The following is a 19,890-nucleotide window of genomic DNA, read 5'->3' on the forward strand; positions in this document are numbered from 1 at the left end:
GCTATTGATTGCACTATTCAAATTAATTCATGAAAAAAATGTTACTTAGGACCTTTTGAAAAATTAAGCGAGATTTCCTGTGGGATTATTGATTTCATAGTCTCTTTTGAGCGAAACTGATTTGAATGATGCTAAAAGTAACCTCACGTCTTGGGAATCTTGTCCATTGATTTTGTTCCCATGTGCTCCCAAAAACAGGACTCACGTAATTTCGTCGCGAAAAGTAAAACAAAATCCTGGCCAATTTACAGACTGGTTTACAGTTCGAACTCTGGGAAATTTCCACCGGATTGTATTTTAAATCGGACCGAATTTATATTTTTTCATAATGGAGTCCCATAAATCCCGTTCACGCATATGGTAGCGAAATTTGCGGATAAGCTCCTGATGTGTACCCTAGTCATAAAGTACGTGAGGATCTTAAATATAGCCTTTAATCCGACCAAACTATCGGTTTGAAATTACTTTTTCATGGCGTAGTTTTTTTTTACAGTGGATGATTTCGAAAAATTCAGACTTATTCAGAAAGACTTTGAATGATTTTTAATGTTTCGAAAAGAATCAAATGATTGAAAAATATTTGGCAAAGCAGATTTGAAAAAATCTAATTGTTGTATACAAGACTCGACCGCTCGACGTAAACTACGTAAAGGTAGCCTCACACCTCGGGAATTTGGTCCGCGGATTTTTTCCCCATGTATTTTTGCATATGCGATGTTTTCGGAATTTGGGCACGGAAAATAAAAATCCTGCCCTCACACGGGGACCAAATTCCGGCGGAAAATTTTCCCGAGGTGTAAGGCAGCCTTAAAACCAAATATAGTACACTTAATCAATCAATCCGCTCTGTATAGAAGACAAGGAACCATCCCACCGACACTACTTCTCAGCTATAGCAGCTCCTACCACCACCCCTTTCATACAGAGCACAATAATTGATAATACCATAAAAGTAGGCAATTACCAACGATTGCAACACACTTTATAGGGGATGCATGATGCATGAAAGAACTCAAATTTTCGTTCGCGTTGATAATCAAAAGTTTCAATACTACTGGCAAATTGGTAGAGAGTTTGCGAATCGATTGATATACAAATCTTTAAAATCCATTGAAAGATAAAGGACCTTTTAATGTTACAAATCTTACATGATTTCGTGACGGTCCCCAATTTTGAAATTTTCATTTTACACCCTGTATCCGAGTCTTCCCCTTAGACGTAGTTTACGTCAAAAAAAATGAGTTACCTACTAAGAATAATCTAGAATGAGCTTAATCTGAAAATTAGAATGTCTGTCATTGCGCTTCATTTTATTCACAGGAAATACTTAGCTACCAAGTTCTTAATTCAGTTCAATCAACTGATGAAATTGGCTTAAAAACAACACTAATAACATTAAATCTCAAACTTTTTTAGTGGGTTTCGTCCACTTTCTTTGTCGAAAGATGAGCCAGCCGAGGGCTGTAGATCTCTTTAATAGACACAAATAAAACATTTTCTCAGTATTTGTTTTTGAATAATATTTTGGAGCTCTTCGGAAAAATCAATGGAAAAACGGGACGAATTGATGATTTTTAAGATTACGACGGGACAGCACAATAAGGTCTAAAAAGCGGGACTGTCCCGTTAAATACGGGACGTATGGTCAGCCTACCGAGGTACCCCCTACCTAAGACCAGCGAAGGTACCCCAGGTTGAGAACTGCTGCTCTACAATATCTTAAAACAATATTTCTCAACGTACCTCTACTTTTTTTTGCTTGCTCGTAAATGAATCGAATTTGTTTATCCGTTTTTTCGGGAATTTTGTATGTAGTAGAAGTTTAGTTTTGAATAAGTATAAAAATAACTTATACCTACGCATAGTATAAATAGTGTAAACTGCGATCATTTTCTTCAAGTCGAGTCAAGTACGAGACACTGAGGACGACCTTACTGTTGAGGTCGAAATACGTATCTGTCAAGGTACAATTAAGTGGTGGAATTAAATGGGATTGTACAAGCTCGTCTTATCTTCTTCTCTTATATATAAAAATGAAATGGTCTGTGTTCGTATCCGCATAACTCAAAAACGGCTGGATGGATTTTTTTCATTTATTCAGCAGAAACATTCGTTATAGTTTCCGACGGGTTTACCGTGTACGCACCATACTTTGCGCAGTTAAGGAAATGCAAAATTGAATCAACTCGTACAACTTACAGAAAGTAGCTATTTGCCTGAAATAGTTTTCATGCTGTAGTATTATTATCATATTATTGTTTGAGAATTAAATTTGATACAAAAATTTAAAATAAATAGTAAATTGAACTTCAAAGCAGACCCCTTATTATATGCCTAACTTTGCGCACATAACTTGGAAAATTTCTAACACGAAGTAAGCGTCTATTATACAATTTTTCATCTAAATTTTGTTTTTTCAGCTAATACTTCTATAACAATTCATGTTCATTCCATTTGTAGGCATATTTGAGCGTATTTGAGAATATGAGGATGCCCAGCATTATTTTCTTATGATTCGACATACTTAGTATGTTTTTACGTCTGTTGATGTATGTACAGCCTCATTTATGTACATTGGCCACAGCAAACAAAAGTTCTTTTTTGCGTAAACCCTATTCCGACGAGGTATATCATAAATGTTGAAAATATCGAAGAAACGCGAGTTGTGCGCAAAATTAGGTACACTGTATTGAAAAATTGTTCCTAACATTGCGCATCATATATTTTAACAAAAAATGTAAATAACAAACCAAATTCATGTGAGATGGCTTCAACAATATTATAATTATTGGGTCCATGTGTAATCAGTTGTCAGCAAATGTAAAAAAATACAAGAAATGCAGTTTTTCGGTTTGACCGTCACTTGTCATTCGTGCTAAGAACACGCCATTTTGGTCATTTTCACTGTTTTCAGTACAAGTTTCGACTATTAAAATGAAAAATGTGTCATTTAACAACGAAAAAATGCATGCACTGTTATGATAACATGTATATTGTGCTGACAAGTTATAATTTTATTTCGAAATTCAATTTAAACGCATTCTATTACAAAAATAACCGCAAAATGCGCAAAGTTAGGAGCTGCGCAAAGTTGGGTGCGTGCACGGTATATGATATTTCCTAATGCGAAAATTACGAGTAAAGTTGCGCAAACCGTGAATAACTAAAATTATGATTCCTATGCGAATTTTGCATAGGCCGTTCGGAACGCACCTTCTTGCCTACTGTGCAGGACAACGTCTGCCGGGTCAACTAGTGACAAATAAATTTGAGGTACCTCCAGGAATACCTCCAGAAAACCCAGCAGGTAACGATCCTCCAGGTATTCTTCCAGAGGTTCCTTCAATAATGCTCTCGGAAGTTCCTTCAGGAATTTCTCGGAGGATTTCTTGAGAGAGCCTCGGTAGAAAAAAAAACGGGAAAAGCGAGAAAAACGGGAATTGGACTCGACAGGGAAAAACCGGGAAAAGTGCGTGAAAAAAACAATCGGGAAATTGAACTACCGATCAAATCAAAAACATTTAATTACCAAATTTATGAACGATTTTTTTATTGTAATGCCTTAAATAACTTTCATTTGAAAATAATATTTCTGGCAATAGTGTGAGTCACACAAAAAAAATCGCCTACCGGTAATAATTACACAAAATGTGTAAAACATAGTTTCCCAAAATGGTTGGTCGCGACCTCCTAGCCTGTTTAAATCTTGTGGAAGGTGGTCGCGATCTCTCAACTTTGGATAGCTGTGGTATAAAAAGTATAGGGTTTATTTAAGCATCGTGATTTTTTTTTTGGTTTTTAAAGTTGTTACTGTCACGATTCATTGCTTTTCATTACTATGTTAGTTATATTTGAAATCTCTTCTCTTCAATCGAAATCCGCATTGCATTTCTGATCTGAATAATTATAAGGCTATGCCTTTTTGTTTTTACAAATTAAGCTCAAAATAATAGTTATTGCTAAAAAGGAAGTACGAATAGTCTTCCTGACCTGTACGGTTAGACGTATGTTGGACGGACATCTCTTTGCGTCTGTAGATTTATTAAAAAAAGATTATTAAACTACCGAATTTTAAGAAGTATTTTTTGTAAATCATGTCGATGTTTTATGATTTGATTAGGTGGATTATATTGCTCTAACATCTATTTTATTTTCCTGAGCTGTTTGTCGTCAATGTTTGAACACTAAAATTCACTACTTATATACAAGTCAATCACACCATAAATTGAAAGATCTTCATCCTGTGTCTTAACCAGCTGCTAGAAATGAATGAGGGAACTTGAAGAGCAATGTATTCTTAAGAGTTTCTAATGGGACTTATTGATGAAAATCATCAAAAGATTCAAATATTGTTTAATAATTTCAGATGATTTTTTTCATGGAAACCTGAGAGGAATAAGAAGGATTCTCGAGAAGTCCTTGGGTAAAATTGAACAGCTTTTAAACCATTTTTGAGTTTCAAACTTTAAATGTGGTAATGATGGCATGAATCATCATAAATATAATAGCCCTGTTTGTCTGTCCGGTGACTAGCCAACCAGACGCAGCACGCGGGGAAATTCTCACAAAAAAATAAAATATTTGACACTTCAATTCTTTTTTACTATCAGATGCAGAAAACAAAACCAGTGACAACCTTAGACAACAGGCATAGCAATTGATGAAAAAATCACAGACAACAGACGTTGAAAATTTTGATTTCCTGAAAAAAAAAACACTAGGTAAGATCGATTTAACAAAGTGTTTTTGAGCGGTGAAAACAAAAATTTGGACCTAAGAGGGTTAAAGATTCCTGTGTTGAGGAGCTCAGAGGAAAATTTAAGAGTAAGTCTCTTAAAAAAAAAGTTTCTGCTTTTTCTGTTCTATTGAAAGTTATTTAGAAATGTTTTGAATTACACAGGATTTTGTTTTTACACGATTTTTTTTCGCTCGTGTTTTTGATCGTGTGACTTCAATTTACCTCCAAAATCTTCGCAACATGTTTCAAAAAATCCAGAATAATTCAAAGAAAAATCACATGATAATTAATATACGTTAAACATTTAGGATGAGTGGGAAATTGAGAAAATGTAAATCGTGTAAAAACAGAATCCAGTGTAATTGTTTGGCTTTCTTTATTAAAGAGATTTGCAGCCCTAGGCTGACTCATCTGTGAAAATTCTCTGTTCTAGAATTAGAATCCACAATAAATTATTTTAGATTGTAATTCCTTCCATTCCGCATGTGACAAAACTGGGATTGATTCATATTGAATGGGTCTAAGAGATTCCTAGTTCTCCATCTAATAAAACAAACATAAAAAAAGTTATTTTCTTGCTTAGATCCGCTATTATGATATTTTAGTATAAGTTCCTCCAACCGGGAATCTGAAAATCGATTTTGAATGTACACCCTGGAATGAGCTTCCGGAAGAATTCCAGAGGTAGCTTCTGAAGAAAGAAACTCCTCAAGGAACTTCTGGAGGAATTCTTCAAGGAACCTTCGGAGGAGTTTCTCAAGAAACCTTCCGAGGAATTCATCAAAGAGCTTCCGGGGGAATTCCTAGAGTAACTTCTGAAATACTTCCTTAAGAAATTGCAGGATGATTTTCTGAAGGAACTTTCGAAGGAATTCCCGAACGAACTTTTGGAGGAAATCCTTCAGCAGTTGCTAAACAGCATCACTTATGTTTTGTGGTGAGCAAGCCGCAGCTTAACTCCATTCATCCAGTTTTCAACTGCGTTGCTCGTTTCTGCCATCAGCATTTCTACTTCTTCCAGCGACTCTCCGGTTATTGTATGGAACACGAATCCGAAGATCTTAATGCCTTTGGGCAACTTCAGTTTTAGAACTCCGTTGCACATAACGTTCCACAGCATTGGGCCTAGTATGGAGCCTTGCGGAACAGTCGCCGTAACCCTAATAGACCAGAATCCGGTTCTGGAAGTACTCTTATGGATTCTACACAAGTAGTCAGGGACCCGCATACCGTGGAGCGCCACGGCGGTGACTTCCAAGCTGGCACTGTTAAAAGCGTTTTTGACGTCAATCGTTAACTACAGTGCAGAATCGATTGCCGCTCCTCTTCTTCCTGGACGCCCTCTCTGCAACTTCAATGACTGTCCTTTATATGTAATTAACATGTAAATTCATGTACATTATCTATATAAATATCTATATACATAAAAATGAATTTCTGTCTGTCTGACACTTATAGACTCGGAAACTACTGAACCGTTCGCCGTGAAAATTTTTATGCGGGTCTTGAAATGGTTCGCGATCCTTCCCCTATTTGGGAAGGGGGGCTCCCATAGAAATGAAACAGAAATTTCTGCATCGAGAACTAATCCGAGAATCAATTTCAGACGAAACGAAGTTCGCCGGGTCTGCTAGTAGATAATTAAAGTTGGTTTGGAAACGATTAAGCTACTTGTTAGAACATAATAATAGTCTTAGACTTCCTTAACAAATAAATGACAATAAAATAGACTAAATGCACGAACAGTTTCCACTTTTTACAAGACATAACTTACATTCAGTTTGATAGTACTGACACAGAACAAAAACCATGTAGAACCAATAATTTAGACAAACAAAGTAATTCAACGAAGGCATACCACATACCTTCTGACCATAATGACAAAAATGACATCATACAGATCAATATATATGATTAAAAATAAGAAAGGAAAAAAATATCTATCAAAATCTTCTTCTTCTTCTTCTTCTTCTATATACATAAAAATGAATTTCTGTCTGTCTGACCCTTATAGACTCGGAAACTACTGAACCGATTGGCGTGAAAATTTGCATGTAGAGGTTTTTGGGGCCGGGTAAGGTTCTTAAGATGGTTCGAGGTCCCTCCCTACTTTGGAAAGGGGGGCACCCATACAAATGAATCATGAATTCCTGCATAACTCGAGACCTAAACAGAGAATAAATCAATTTTAAGCGAAACGAAGTTCGTCGGGTCTGCTAGTTATAAATATAATGTCTTTTGAGCCAGGTCAACGGTGCACGCTGGAATAATATTTTTTTGTATCTTTATTAAGGAGGCTTTCAGCCCTTGGCTGGCTCACCTCCGGAGAGAAAATGGAATAATATGAATTAAATCATAGTCATGCTGACCCAAATTCAGTTACTTAACTTGTTTGATAATTATTCATCAGTTGGGGGTCTAATGCTTGACATTTAATGATCTTGGTTGGCGTGACGCGATACTCGCGTCGCGTGGAATAATTGGGGCCCTATTCAAAAATGTTCAATAATCAAATAACATTCTTATTTACCCTTCATCACGTGTGCGGTCCTGAAACGCCCGTGCAGGCTCGCTCGTATTAGGTTTTTTTTGTAAGTGTTGTACACTAGTGGTTTAAAAGGTGGGGCGCTAGCACGGTTTGCTTCCAAAGACAACGTTCTTGCACCAAGTTGTGCCCTGCCAAATAGCTATACTGGCGCCACCAGTGACCATCGGAAAATATCTTTATAAAACTCACTTTTCGTTGTTGGCCGTTAGCAAGGGAAAAGCATCATGCAACCCTTTGATAACGAATAAGTTTTCATTGAAAAAGTGAGGTTATGCAGATCATTACAACTATATTTGAGCCACATACATATTAAACAAGATACAATTTTGTTTGCAGAATATTAGTAAAACAATGTTCCACATGCAGAGACTTCCTCGAAATGCATGAACTTGAACAAACAATATTGAAATAGAAGAGCAGTGCTAGTGACAACTCGGCCACGTAATAGGGACACGGCAGGTATTTTCGTCTGTTCGTCATAGTCTCGAAAACCAATAAAAGAGACGCTTTTTTAAAAAACTCATACGTACCAAATCGTAAGCTCAGGAGAAACGTTCTGCTACAGTGGAGTTCTAGCAAATGTACGTTGCTTTCGTTGGTTTTAGCCCCTACGACGATGGACGGAAATACCTGCCGTGTCCCTATGCTGAAGACAATTTAATTAACTACGTTCAAATAACTATGCTGAACCAAGCTGCTCCCCACAAACTAAGTCAAATATGCAGGGCTGACAATAGTCATTCTCGTCGCATGAAGAAAGCGAAAAAAAATTAGTCTTCGTCATAACGACGCACGACGCAACACCTATTCGTTTTCTTCGCGCCGCATGCGTACCACGACGATAGTCGCGCAGCCAAAAGTTATGACGATTTTCGTCGTCACTTCTTCACACAATTGATTGCACGTCATTATAGACGGACTGGTTAAAAACATAATAGCGTCTCAAATAAACAAATAGTAGGAACTTTGGTAACATAAATGTATCGATAACATCCATAACGCTTTCAAACGTTGCTTCAAATTCATTATTACAAAGGATTAGTAAAAATCTTCGCATGGCAGCTGCCGCTTGAAGAATAACGGTATGAAGACTTCGTTCTTCGATGTCGTCATGACGATTTGGTTACACGACGAAAGCTAACGTCGTGCGCGTCATTGACGATGTGTAGAGTAGCAATGAAGACACTGCAACTCGTCGCTACTGTGGCATTTCGTGCTATGACGATGACGATTGTCAGCCCTGCAAATATGTACTGTTGTAACTACTAACATCCGTATCATGTATAGTTTTGTATTCCGCGCATTCCATATAAGTTGAAGCGACAGAAGAATATGTCTTTTGCTCGTTCAAATTTGAAGTTGAAAGAGTTGCAACGAAATGTGAGGAGGCGTTGATATTATGCTCGCAGTGTGTTGCAGCGGTTTGCTCCCAACAAACAGACGAACAGAGAGAAAATTTTCCTCAAAATTCTCTCTCATATTTTTTTCTTCGTTCACGTCGTAAACTTGAACGAACTGTGAAGCTGTTTCGTTGCAAGGTTTGTTGCATCGCTTCGTTTTCTACAAGTAGGCGGGCATAGACAAAAAAGCACGTGTTTTCATGCAATAGTGTCTTTTTGTGCATTGGAATGAACACAAGATCAAAATATAATCTTCATTAGTTAGCCTACCTGTGCAATGAACAGGTTGAACAGGCCGACCAGACGCCACTCGCGATGATGTTTTTACAACATTGCAATCCGTCGCAAAAAATAGTAAAAACGCTAACAAAACAAACAAAAGAGAAGTACAAAAACTCTTACCCTGATTTTTTTGCCTTTCTCGTACACTAAGTATACGTAAAGGCTATACGTTCGCTCCATAAACAAACTTTTTATAGGAGGCTCGGAGACCCATAGTGTTATATACCGATCGACTTAGTACTACGAATTGAGGTGATGTCTGTGTGTATGTGTGTGTGTGTTTTTTTCTAAGCAATGGAGGGGAAATCTGCTCAACAGACTTTCAGGGTTGGACGTCCAGGAAGTGTGGGTTTAGGAAAAAAAACGTTTCCATTGCCGCCAAGCCCTCGAGATTAGCTGCGTGTCCTTATGTCTTGCGTGTCCTTGTCCTGCGCCCTATGTCTTCGGAAGGTAGGAAGGGTCGACTTCGTCCCTGCTTCCCTCTGCACAGCTGGTATCAAGAATGATGATGCCGCGTGCACCCCAAATTGACTTCTCTGCGATAGGGTCTATTCGCCAACACACGCCTGCCCCAGCCTTGACGAGGAACCCGCCCGGTTGACCGACGCCGCGAAAGCGACGATACCATGTTGTTCTTCGCGCGGCCCCTTGTTCGATAAAAGGGTCGAGTTTGGCACCGGTATGACCCATGAAGCCGACTCCGAACCCTTTGACCACCTCTTATTTGCGCCTGAACTAGCCATTCCTCGAGTCCACGCGCCACATTCTGTGTTGCTCCGAGACGATTTGGACGATAGCCGATAAAACGGCGTTCCAGCCAACTTCATCTTTACACGTCCTCCCCCGGACTAGGTTGTTCGGGGTAGTGTCCAGACCAGAGTGTGGCAAGCATGTGGTCACGCATTGTGCGAAAACGTGGGTACACGAACAACACGTGTTCCGCCGTTCCCTTTAAACCTGCGCACACCGGACACTCGGGCGAGGCCACTCCTCCACAATCACGATCGAATGGGCTGCAGTCAACTCCACCTCTTCGATCGATTCGTCGTAAACCTCCACGCCACGCCTCCGTGTCGTATACCAGTACTCGATTCTAGAAGTAGCTTCCGAGAATCTTGTACAGGTACTCGGGAATTCCAAGACGTAGAAGCGCATCTGCAATAGCTGCTCAACTGGCACTATTGAATGCATTCCTCACGTCGAGAGTCACTCACTACTGCACAATAACCCTCCTCTTACGCTGGATAGCTATCTCAGCGGCAAGGTAATCGACAAGATAGCGTCTACGTCGACTTACCCTTTCTGAAGCCAAACTGGTTACTCGATAGACCATCCGCAACCTCCATGCGTATAAACAACCTGTTGAGGATGATCTTCTCGAGCACCTTCCCCGCCGTATCAAGCAGGCATATTGGTCTATATGCCGACGGATCCTCCGGTGGTTTTCCCGCCTTTGGCAATAGGACCAAGCTCTGCCTTTTCCATGCTTCAGGGAAGACTCCCTCGTCCAGGCATCTCTGCATGACAGATCTGAACATCTCGGGAGCCTCAGCAATGGCCGCTTTGATGGCCAGGTTCGGAAAACCATCCGGTCCTGCAGACCTGGTAGCGGGTCACTTTTTAGTGACTTGGTCGCTTTTTTCGGAACAGTCACTAAAAAGTCTCTTTTTTCGACCTCAAGTCACTAAAGTCACTTTTTCTCGCAAATAGTCACTATTTTCAACTATTTTGGAAATATTAACCAAGATTTTTTTATAAAGCATATCGGATGATGCTTTGTTCATGGCGGAAATGAAATTACGGATCATGGAAAAATGATCGCTCTGAAACTTCGCCAGCCATTTAACTCGCTGCTCTTATTGGCATTTCACCAGTAGCTAATTGAAGGTGTTATTTCTGTGGACCTGTCGATTTAAAGTTTTTTTTTCAAACTCAATCTTTATACAATAGGGGAAAGTGGGGATACTTGACCTCTTGGGAGACATGATTCTCCCCTATTTTACTAAAAACTAAAATAGTATTGTTATATTGACGAATTTCGCGCCAACGGGCAACGGGCAATCTTGCCGAAACGAAACTGAAGTGATATTAAATTGTAATAGTGGAAAAGAAGATGTTGTTTTTCAGCAAAGGCTAACCACTGAACGGTGTAATTTAGAAACCGTTATAAAGCCTGTAGATGATTTTGTATCGTATTTTATTGAAAAAATGGATAAACTTATAACTTATGGCATTGTTTGCAAACAGCAATACACTTGTACAGCTAGATTTCTCTGAAAATTATTCATTCATTATCCAAAATGCTGCTCAAGGTTGGAATAATTCCCAGGCAACAATTCATCCATTCGAAGTTTACTTTAATAGAAACGGTTAATTAGAAAACGTTAACTTTTTTAATCAGAAGTAATGACCCATAACACAAAAGCTGTTCACTTATTAATTTCAAAATTAATTAACTTTTTGAAATAGTCGATCGATTTTACAAAAATTACTTTTGTGTCTGGGTGAGCTGCAGCACATTATAAAAATAAAAGGAACTTTGCAAGTCTGTGTAATTTAAATTCAAAACATGGCTTAGAAGCATAATGGCACTTTTTTACAACATCGCATGGAAAAGGCCCTTGTGAAGCTATTGGTGGCACTCTCAAACGAATGGCAAAACGAGCAACTCTTGCCAAAGATTAGGAAATACTATCAAGACTCCTCGGGAGTTGTACGAATGGGCGAATGGGCACGTTTTCAAACAAACAAAAATATCACTAAATTATATTTATGTTATATCACGTATGAGTAATACCGCCATCGGGGGTGGCAATGGGGCTGGGGGTGAGAATGGGTCATCGCTCTCACCGCGAGCATGGAGGGCGTAGAGCAAAATTGTTTAAAAAGGTCTCTTATATTTTTGTCTTCTTGTCCTCAGATACATCCATTCTACAAGCATTCTAAGTAGTTGAAACAGTGACCCATTCTCACCCCAATTTGACCCATTGTCACCCCCGACGACGGTACTCAACAAGAGTTTGATGATTTCAAAAAAGCAAAAACTATAATTGGCACAAAAAAGCTTCATTCTTTTATACCAATCGCTCATAATAAAATCCTGGCTAAAAATATTCCAACTCAGATGAAGACCCAAAAGTCTTTGAATTGTTCGACTAAGTTTACAAATTAATAAGTATTCAAGTAGAAATAGGAATTAAATGTAGTAACAAATAAAATTGAAGAAAAAATTTAAAAAATGCGGAAAATTTATTATTCTTTAAATGTGCGTTTACCGGAAATCCCCCTAATGAAATTGCCTACCGAGCTTCATCGTTTGGAATCAAAATGTTTATCTGACTTCCAATTTTTTTTTGCTTAACCAATTTTAATCTTTACATTCATTAATTTATTTTCTCGGTGAACGAAACGCTCTTTTATGTTTCAGACTTCATAGTTCAGACAAATTTACAATAGTCCATCAAACATCACAATTTGGATATCTGGTCATTTGTGTGTAACATTGATATAAGCAATCTAGGAAAATATACGCCCTTTCCAAATGTTGGTCCACATTAATGTTAGATTATGCTAAATTGCTTCCTAAACAAATTTGTATACTTCCAAAATGTGTCTTTGGTTGATGATAGGCTGCTGAACCTATAATTGGCGCTGTAGGCATAAAACACGCTGATAAATTTTCACTCAATATTGACATGAAAAAAGTTTTTGTTAGAAAAACTTTTTTTCCTTAAATATGTCACAGGAACATTATTCCCAGAAAAGTTAGATAATTAAAATACCTATCTGCAGAAAAAATTTCATCGATTTCTGAGATGAGGTTTTTTTGTAATATCGATTTTAATTTTTAAAACTAATTTTTTTCAGTGTAGAAATCGGTATTTTATTTTTTGGATATTTTTCCAAAAAACTTCTAGGAATTTCACGACAGTCCGCCATACAACACTTTTTTGTAGGTCTTGTCATTTTAGAGTTACATCGATTTATAAAAAAATCATGAAAAAAAAATTAGGCCCTCATCAAATGTTACTCTTGACAATTTTTGAAAAACTAAGTATGCCATATGCCATATAGAAATACCATATCTTTATGCCCACCAAGTTTCATTCGATTCTGAGATGGTGCTGCCAACCGCTGGTCGAGTTGGCGCGAAATTCGTCATTGTTATAGCGTATTTTTATAATAGATCCTCTAGACAAATGATCGTTATTGATTGATAACCTTATTTACTCTATTATTTTCTGTGTTTTGTTCCTCCTAAAGATGTTTTTAGTGACCACGCAAAATTCGAACAACTTCTCCCAATAATGACCAAATGTTATCATTTTTTCACAGCACAAATCCATAAATAAACTTAATGATCTTCATTGATAAAAATGTTTAAACATTCCACTACAATTTCAGGATTTTTGGATTTTGAGTTGTTAACTCAATTTGAGGAAAATTGACTCCTCATTAGTAATCCATATAAAAAAAATTCTAAAAAATTCAAGAAAATATATTTTTTTCTTATTTTTTTGTAATTGGAAGGATGTAATGATGGGTTTGCTCTAAAAAAATATTAAGTAGAGATTATAGAAAGGAGATCAAGTCTCCCCAATTTTGAAGTTTGCATGCACTGTCAAATTCCATAGCAAAAATGAATACGCACTCGGCACTGCAAGTCGGAAAATCTGCGTATTTTTGAGAAAAAATATTCAAAAGTTCACAGCGCATGGTCCTCATTACAAGCAGGAGGTCGAGCGTTCAATCCGGGACTCCACTATGGGGAATTCTCATACAAATGGGCGGCCAAAAATATTTTTTCAATGAAAACTGTTTCTATGCAACATATTTTATGGGCAGGAATATTTAGGAACCTTTTTTAACCCTTTAAGGGCCATCGTTAACCTTTCAAAAAATGTCACACGCGAAAAAAAAAATTAATTTTTTTTTGTTTTTTTTTCCAATACAGCATGCATAAAATAGCAAATAACCATATTTTTAGTAATAATGTTGTTCATTTGTTGTTCTAATCATAACGAGGTATAGAGAATAAAAACTATAATTTACAAGAAAACTTTGATCGCAGCGTTCTCGTGTACGCGCAAATATGCGCAAGCAAATCACTCACTAGAAGGTGGAACTAGGGTTATATTTCAATCCCCCATTCACAGATCAGGGGACATTTGGGGGCATTAGGTTTGCAGGACCATTTTATAGCAAAGAATTATGATAATTAGAGTTTTTCTTCTACAACTTTTTGATATTAAACTTCGCGTACAAAACAAACCAATCTATCGGAAAGCTAAAGTTTTAAGCTTTGAAATAGTACATAAAACATTATATTTGGAGAAAAAATGACTTCATAACATACAAATCAAAGTTAGTAATGATTTTTTATTTTTATGAGCTTTTTTCACTTCACCAGCCCATATCTTTTGACTGAATAAACACAGCGCTTCAATATTTTCCGATTCTCTTATCTAGGGTATATACTTTCTAATGAAATATAAACTAGACAAATTGGAGATAGTAAATTTTCCGATTAATGGCCACCCTTTTCCCCATAGTGGGCTCGTTGTACTTTTTAAGTTTCGTTTCGTTTTCTACCAAAACGATCCGTACTGTTGTTCCTGTCGCACTAAAAACTCCAAAAACTTCCGTGGCACCAGCGACAAATCGTAGAATTCTCTGCAACTTTCTAAAGTAGAGTCCAATGATCGCAGATCGCCGAGAAATCATTTTCGGGAAAGAAAAACAGGTGTTATGAGTGATAACCATATTTCGCTCACTTCCAGTGGCGTAAAAATTTGATTTGCTTGCAAGACTACTCATTTTTTTTCCTGTTCGGAGGTGCCACTGCGACCAGATCTATTGTAGCGTTACCCGTATCCTTAGTGTTTAAGTGCATGTCGAATAGGGTGTCTCAAAATTGGACCAAGTCTGGGATTTTGGGGGCCCAACCTTCAAATGAAAGCTTAGGGTATAACAAAAGAAAAATTGTTCTACGACAACTCTGGGAAATGACGTTTAGGGGTGGCCCCGACGCGTTTTATGAAAAAAGTGCATTTTTTATAGGTAACATCGAAAATACCGGTATATCGGAAAGAAATTCGATGAAACCCATCCATTTTATATTTTTTACATTTAATTTAGGGTCTATACTTTATGGTAAAACTTTGATACCGCATGTTTTAGCTCTATATATTTTTCACTGATGCTTTAAATGCCCAAAAATGATGAATTTTTCTTAATATTTTTTTATTAATGCATCCAAAACGGGTATCCATCATAATGCTTTCGAAACTAGATATACATAGAAAGGTGGGGAATTTTATAACGAATATTTTGCTAAAAATAGCAACCTCCTATCTCTATCCGTTTAAAAGTTATTCACGATTTACTGCAGCTTGGAAAAAGACTTTTTGAAATTTCGGATCATAATACCTGGATCATGTTTAAGTAAAGAAACGCCAACTTTTCCATACCAACCAAATGAGTGCTTTAATAATCAATATAGCATTCATATGAGTTGCATAAAATTGATTTTAATACTTATTTGAGTGTTATAATGGAAACCCAACGATGGACCAGCAGTAACATGACTGACTACAAATTGTTCAGTTAGTCTGGGTGAGTACTCAAATAGATTGATGAATATGGTTTCAAAACTACCCATAGGTAGGTTCAGCTATCGTTTCATGGTTTGGTGAGCTGTGCAATGTTTCACGATAACATGGAAATTAATTGTTTTCTGACCAACTTGATTTTTTAACCAGCACTATCATGTGAAGTTAATCCGGCTGGATCATTTTGGTCCCGATTTATCGATGCAATCAATTTATCATTATATTCAGTATTGGTAGGCAAAATAGTTCGTAATTAGTGTAGATTGTTCTTATTTCCAGAGATTCCGTAGATGGTAGATGCCAAATATTTCAATATGCATTATAAAATAATAATGATAATAGTAATTTGTGTAACTAGTTGCAAAAAGATGATTTAATCAGCATGGTTGTACGTTTATCCAACGAGGCTGGCCGAATGAGATAAATACTACGAGTGCTGATAAAAACGAGTTTTGCAATTAGTTGCACACACTATTTTTGAAATGGCGTAAAATGAGCTTCAATATGGCGTAAAATATCGATATCAAAATGATCTAGTTGGATTTGCTTCACATGATCGTTCTTGCAAAAAATCAAGATGGTCACAAAACAACTAATTTCCATGTTATCGAGAAACATTGCACAGCTCGACAAACCATGACACGAAAACTGAACCTACCTATGGGTAGTTTTGGAACCATATTCATCAATCTATTTGAGCACTCACCCAGACTAACTGAACAATTTGTAGTCAGTCATGTTACTGCTGGTCCATCGTTGGGTTTCCATTATAACACTCAAATAAGTATTAAAATCAATTTTATGCAACTCATATGAATACTATATTGGTTATTAAAGCGCTCATTTGGTTGGTATGGAAAAGTAGGCGTTTTTTACTTAAACATGATCCAGGTATTATGATCTGAAATTTCAAAAAGTCTTTTTCCGAGCTGCAGTAAATCGTGAATAACTTTTAAACGGTTAGAGATAGAAGGTTGCTATTTTTAGCAAAATATTCGTTATAAAATTCCCCATCTTTCTATGTATATCTAGTTTTGAAAGCATTATGATGGATGCCCGTTTTAGATGCATTAATAAAAAAATATTAAGAAAAATTCATCATTTTTGGGCATTTGAAGCATCAGTGAAAAATATATAGATCTAAAACATGCCGTATCAATGTTTTACCATGAAGTAAAGATCCTAAGTTAAATGTAAAAAATATAAAATGAATGGGTTTCATGGAATTTCTTTCCGATATACCGGTATTTTCGATGTTACCTATAAAAAATGCACTTTTTTCATAAAACGCGTCGGGGCCACCCCTAAACGTCATTTCCCAGAGTTGTCGTAGAACAATTTTTCTTTTGTTTTACCCTAAGCTTTCATTTGAAGGTTGAGCCCCCAAAATCCCAGACTTTGTCCAATTTTGGGACACCCTAATGTCGAATTACTACAGTGCTATTGAAAAGCAATGCTGTATCGGTTTCGATACAGTTGTTTTTTTTTTGTTTTCGAAAGACCACCATGACAAGGTCCCGCTATTTAGACCCTTCATAGAGAGCAATCCCATTGAAGGCGCGCTACTTATCAATAGGAAATCAATCCTTTCTTGAATCCTTGAATCCTTGAGTAATACTGTTTTTGGCCATGCAGCGTAGCCTGTTTGGCAGATCTTACACCGCAACACACTACGTCAAAGTGATCTACCGTGTTACGGGAGAGACTACTCATAGTTTTGAGTAGTCCTGCTTTTGACTTATATTGAGTAGAATAACCTGTGGTTAAAAGAGAGGGCAATACATTTTTATTTAGTCACTGATTAGAAAAAGATAGCGTGTACGATTTCGTTTCTCTTCTGAGTTTCTTTTTGAATGAAAGATGTTTTCCGCCACAATTTACGGAAAAAATATTTTCCTTCGACCAAAAAAACGCTTGATTTCGTCTCATCGAACTTGCAACTGAAATTGGAAGTCACTATTTGGTCACTTTTCCTGCAACTGAAAGTCACTTTTTGGTCCCTTTTTTCGTCAGCTTTGGTCACTAAAGTCACTTATTTTAGTGGCTTCGGTCGCTACCAGCCCTGGCGTCCTGGAGCCTTACCTACACTAAGGGACTGTGCAACCCCGCAAGTTCCGCCACGGTTACTCTTCCCTCGTCGGCCACCATTGACCCTGGAAGCTCCACAAGAGCCCCGCGATGAACCTCTCCAGCATCTCTGGAGACCGCTCTGTAGGGGACATCGCCCCACGTGTCTTGGCCATTACGACCCTATAGGCGTCACCCCATGGATTCGCGTTGGCACTTTGACACAGGCCCTCGATGCAGGGATCTAATCTCAGTCTTCAGAGCGGCTCTAGCAGCCACGAACGCCACCCGTCGTTCAACACGCTCCTCTTCTGTGTGTGCTCGCTGCATCCGCCTCCTTGCCGCAGGTTCGCAATTGCTTGAGTCCACCAGTAAGCCGGTGGCCTCCCATTCCTAGGGTGGACTTTCCTAGGCATGGTGGCATCGCATGCACGCGAGAGTACTGTTACCAGCTGCTCCCCGCTCAGATCGAGAGTATAGTGCTCGCGGCGGAGCGCTTCCTCAAACACCTCGTCGTCGAAGTACGATGTCTTCCACATACGAGGGCTAGGCCTATTTTGCCACATTTTTTGTACAGAATTTTATACTTAGAAATAAAACTGATAACAGCTAATGATTTTCATCGTCTGTTGCCAGAGCCGTAGCGTGGCCTTCCTGCGCCCTTGGCGAAACTTTTTCTGGCGCCCCTATCTTGCAGATGTTCAAAACAAAGAGTGCGTTAAAATCAGGGAGATTTTAGATCAAGTGTAGAATTTTCTTCATGAATTCCTCAAGCTTCAATAGTCTTATAGAGGTCGGAAGAAGGCATTACTTTTCCTTAATAAAATTCCTAGAAATCCGTTGAAATTTTTACGAATTTTTGAATTCAATAAATCAACGTAAATAAAAATAACTTGAACTAGTAGTTCGCGGATTCTCGACAGAACATTCCGAACTTCCTTTTTGTGAATTCACGCACTGGTGGATCTAGTTAAGCCAATAAAATATGTGCTGGTTGGATCTTGAAGCTATATTGGACCTAGACAAATAAAAAATCCTTTTTTGAAGTGGATTGAATAACCTTCAGAACCTCCATCTTGATGATCAAATCAACTAGTTGTTTGGTCGGTGGTTTTAAGGAACTACAGGACTTTCAATTAACTTCAACTACGTAGTGAATTGGTAGATGGTCGGAATAAGGATTGGGCATAGTCGTATCAAGGAAAACCTGCAGATTCTTTGTATTCAGTAGCTGTTAGATAAGTAATGTCACTCCAAATATTCATCCTCGTTTAACCGCTTAACCAGTTTGTATAGAAACAAGAGGAAAAATCAAACTCATATTATCAATACTCATCGAATATTCAACGTTTTCGATTTGTCTTTTTACCATTGAAATCATACAAGTTTCTGGTTTGATGAAATCGGAAATATCACTTGATCAAATGCGATCGTTTTCGACCTTAAATAGTTTGTCTGCGTAAAATGAGTAAATTTATCTCAAATTCACAGAAATTCTCTATCATTTCTTCCGTGTATACGTTTTTTACAGTCTACTCTGTGTTTCGGCTTTAGCGTATTGAAAAGCCCCCTTCGAGGGCTTCCTCCTCAGAAGCCTGCTCCATGCTCTTTTCCATTTGCAGTTCCTGTGCTTATAATTTTGTTTTTACTTCCTTATCCGTCAAATAAATGATGAAAAAGACAGTTAAGGCGATGGCACAAATCTACTAAATTGAGGGAAATGTGCCCCTGAGCCGCCGTTCCGATACCTGTATCCCAGTTATATACGGGAAAGGGCTCTCCAAATACTAATCAAACGGTTGATTACAGAATCTTTGATTATCGAGGAAATCATCTAATCGCTTGAAGATGAATTACTTTGAACCAGAGAATTTGAGAATAATTTGTGACCATTACCCATAGAGAAATCTTTGATTTCGGCGCCCCCGTAAGGCCTGGCGCCCTTGGCGGGGGCCAACCTGGCCAACCACACGCTACGGCGCTGTCTGTTGCTAATAATGAATTATTTCAAAAATTTGGAAGCTAAAAAAGAAAAATAAGAATTATTCCAAATGTTTTAGAAATTTATATGACAGTCAAAACCATTATATACTTTATATTTGTATTGCTTTGACCTCTCTAAAGAACTTTCCTCGATACATTTTATAATGAGCCAGCCATCGCCGCTAGGTGAATTAATCTGGGTTTTTCAAGTTAACACTGGTGGGTGCCCTAGTTTTAAATGAAAAAAAAAAACGAAAATAA

At 37.7% G+C, this 19,890-nt stretch overlaps 1 protein-coding gene across 1 annotated transcript in view; it reads left to right on the forward strand.

The window, feature by feature from the left end:
* LOC134225916 (uncharacterized) overlaps positions 1 to 19,890 on the forward strand; it is a 70,988-nt gene that overhangs the window by 6,637 nt on the left and 44,461 nt on the right. The window lies entirely within an intron of this gene.

The sequence above is a fragment of the Armigeres subalbatus genome, chromosome 3 (assembly GCF_024139115.2).
Source record: "Armigeres subalbatus isolate Guangzhou_Male chromosome 3, GZ_Asu_2, whole genome shotgun sequence".
NCBI lineage: Eukaryota > Metazoa > Arthropoda > Insecta > Diptera > Culicidae > Armigeres > Armigeres subalbatus.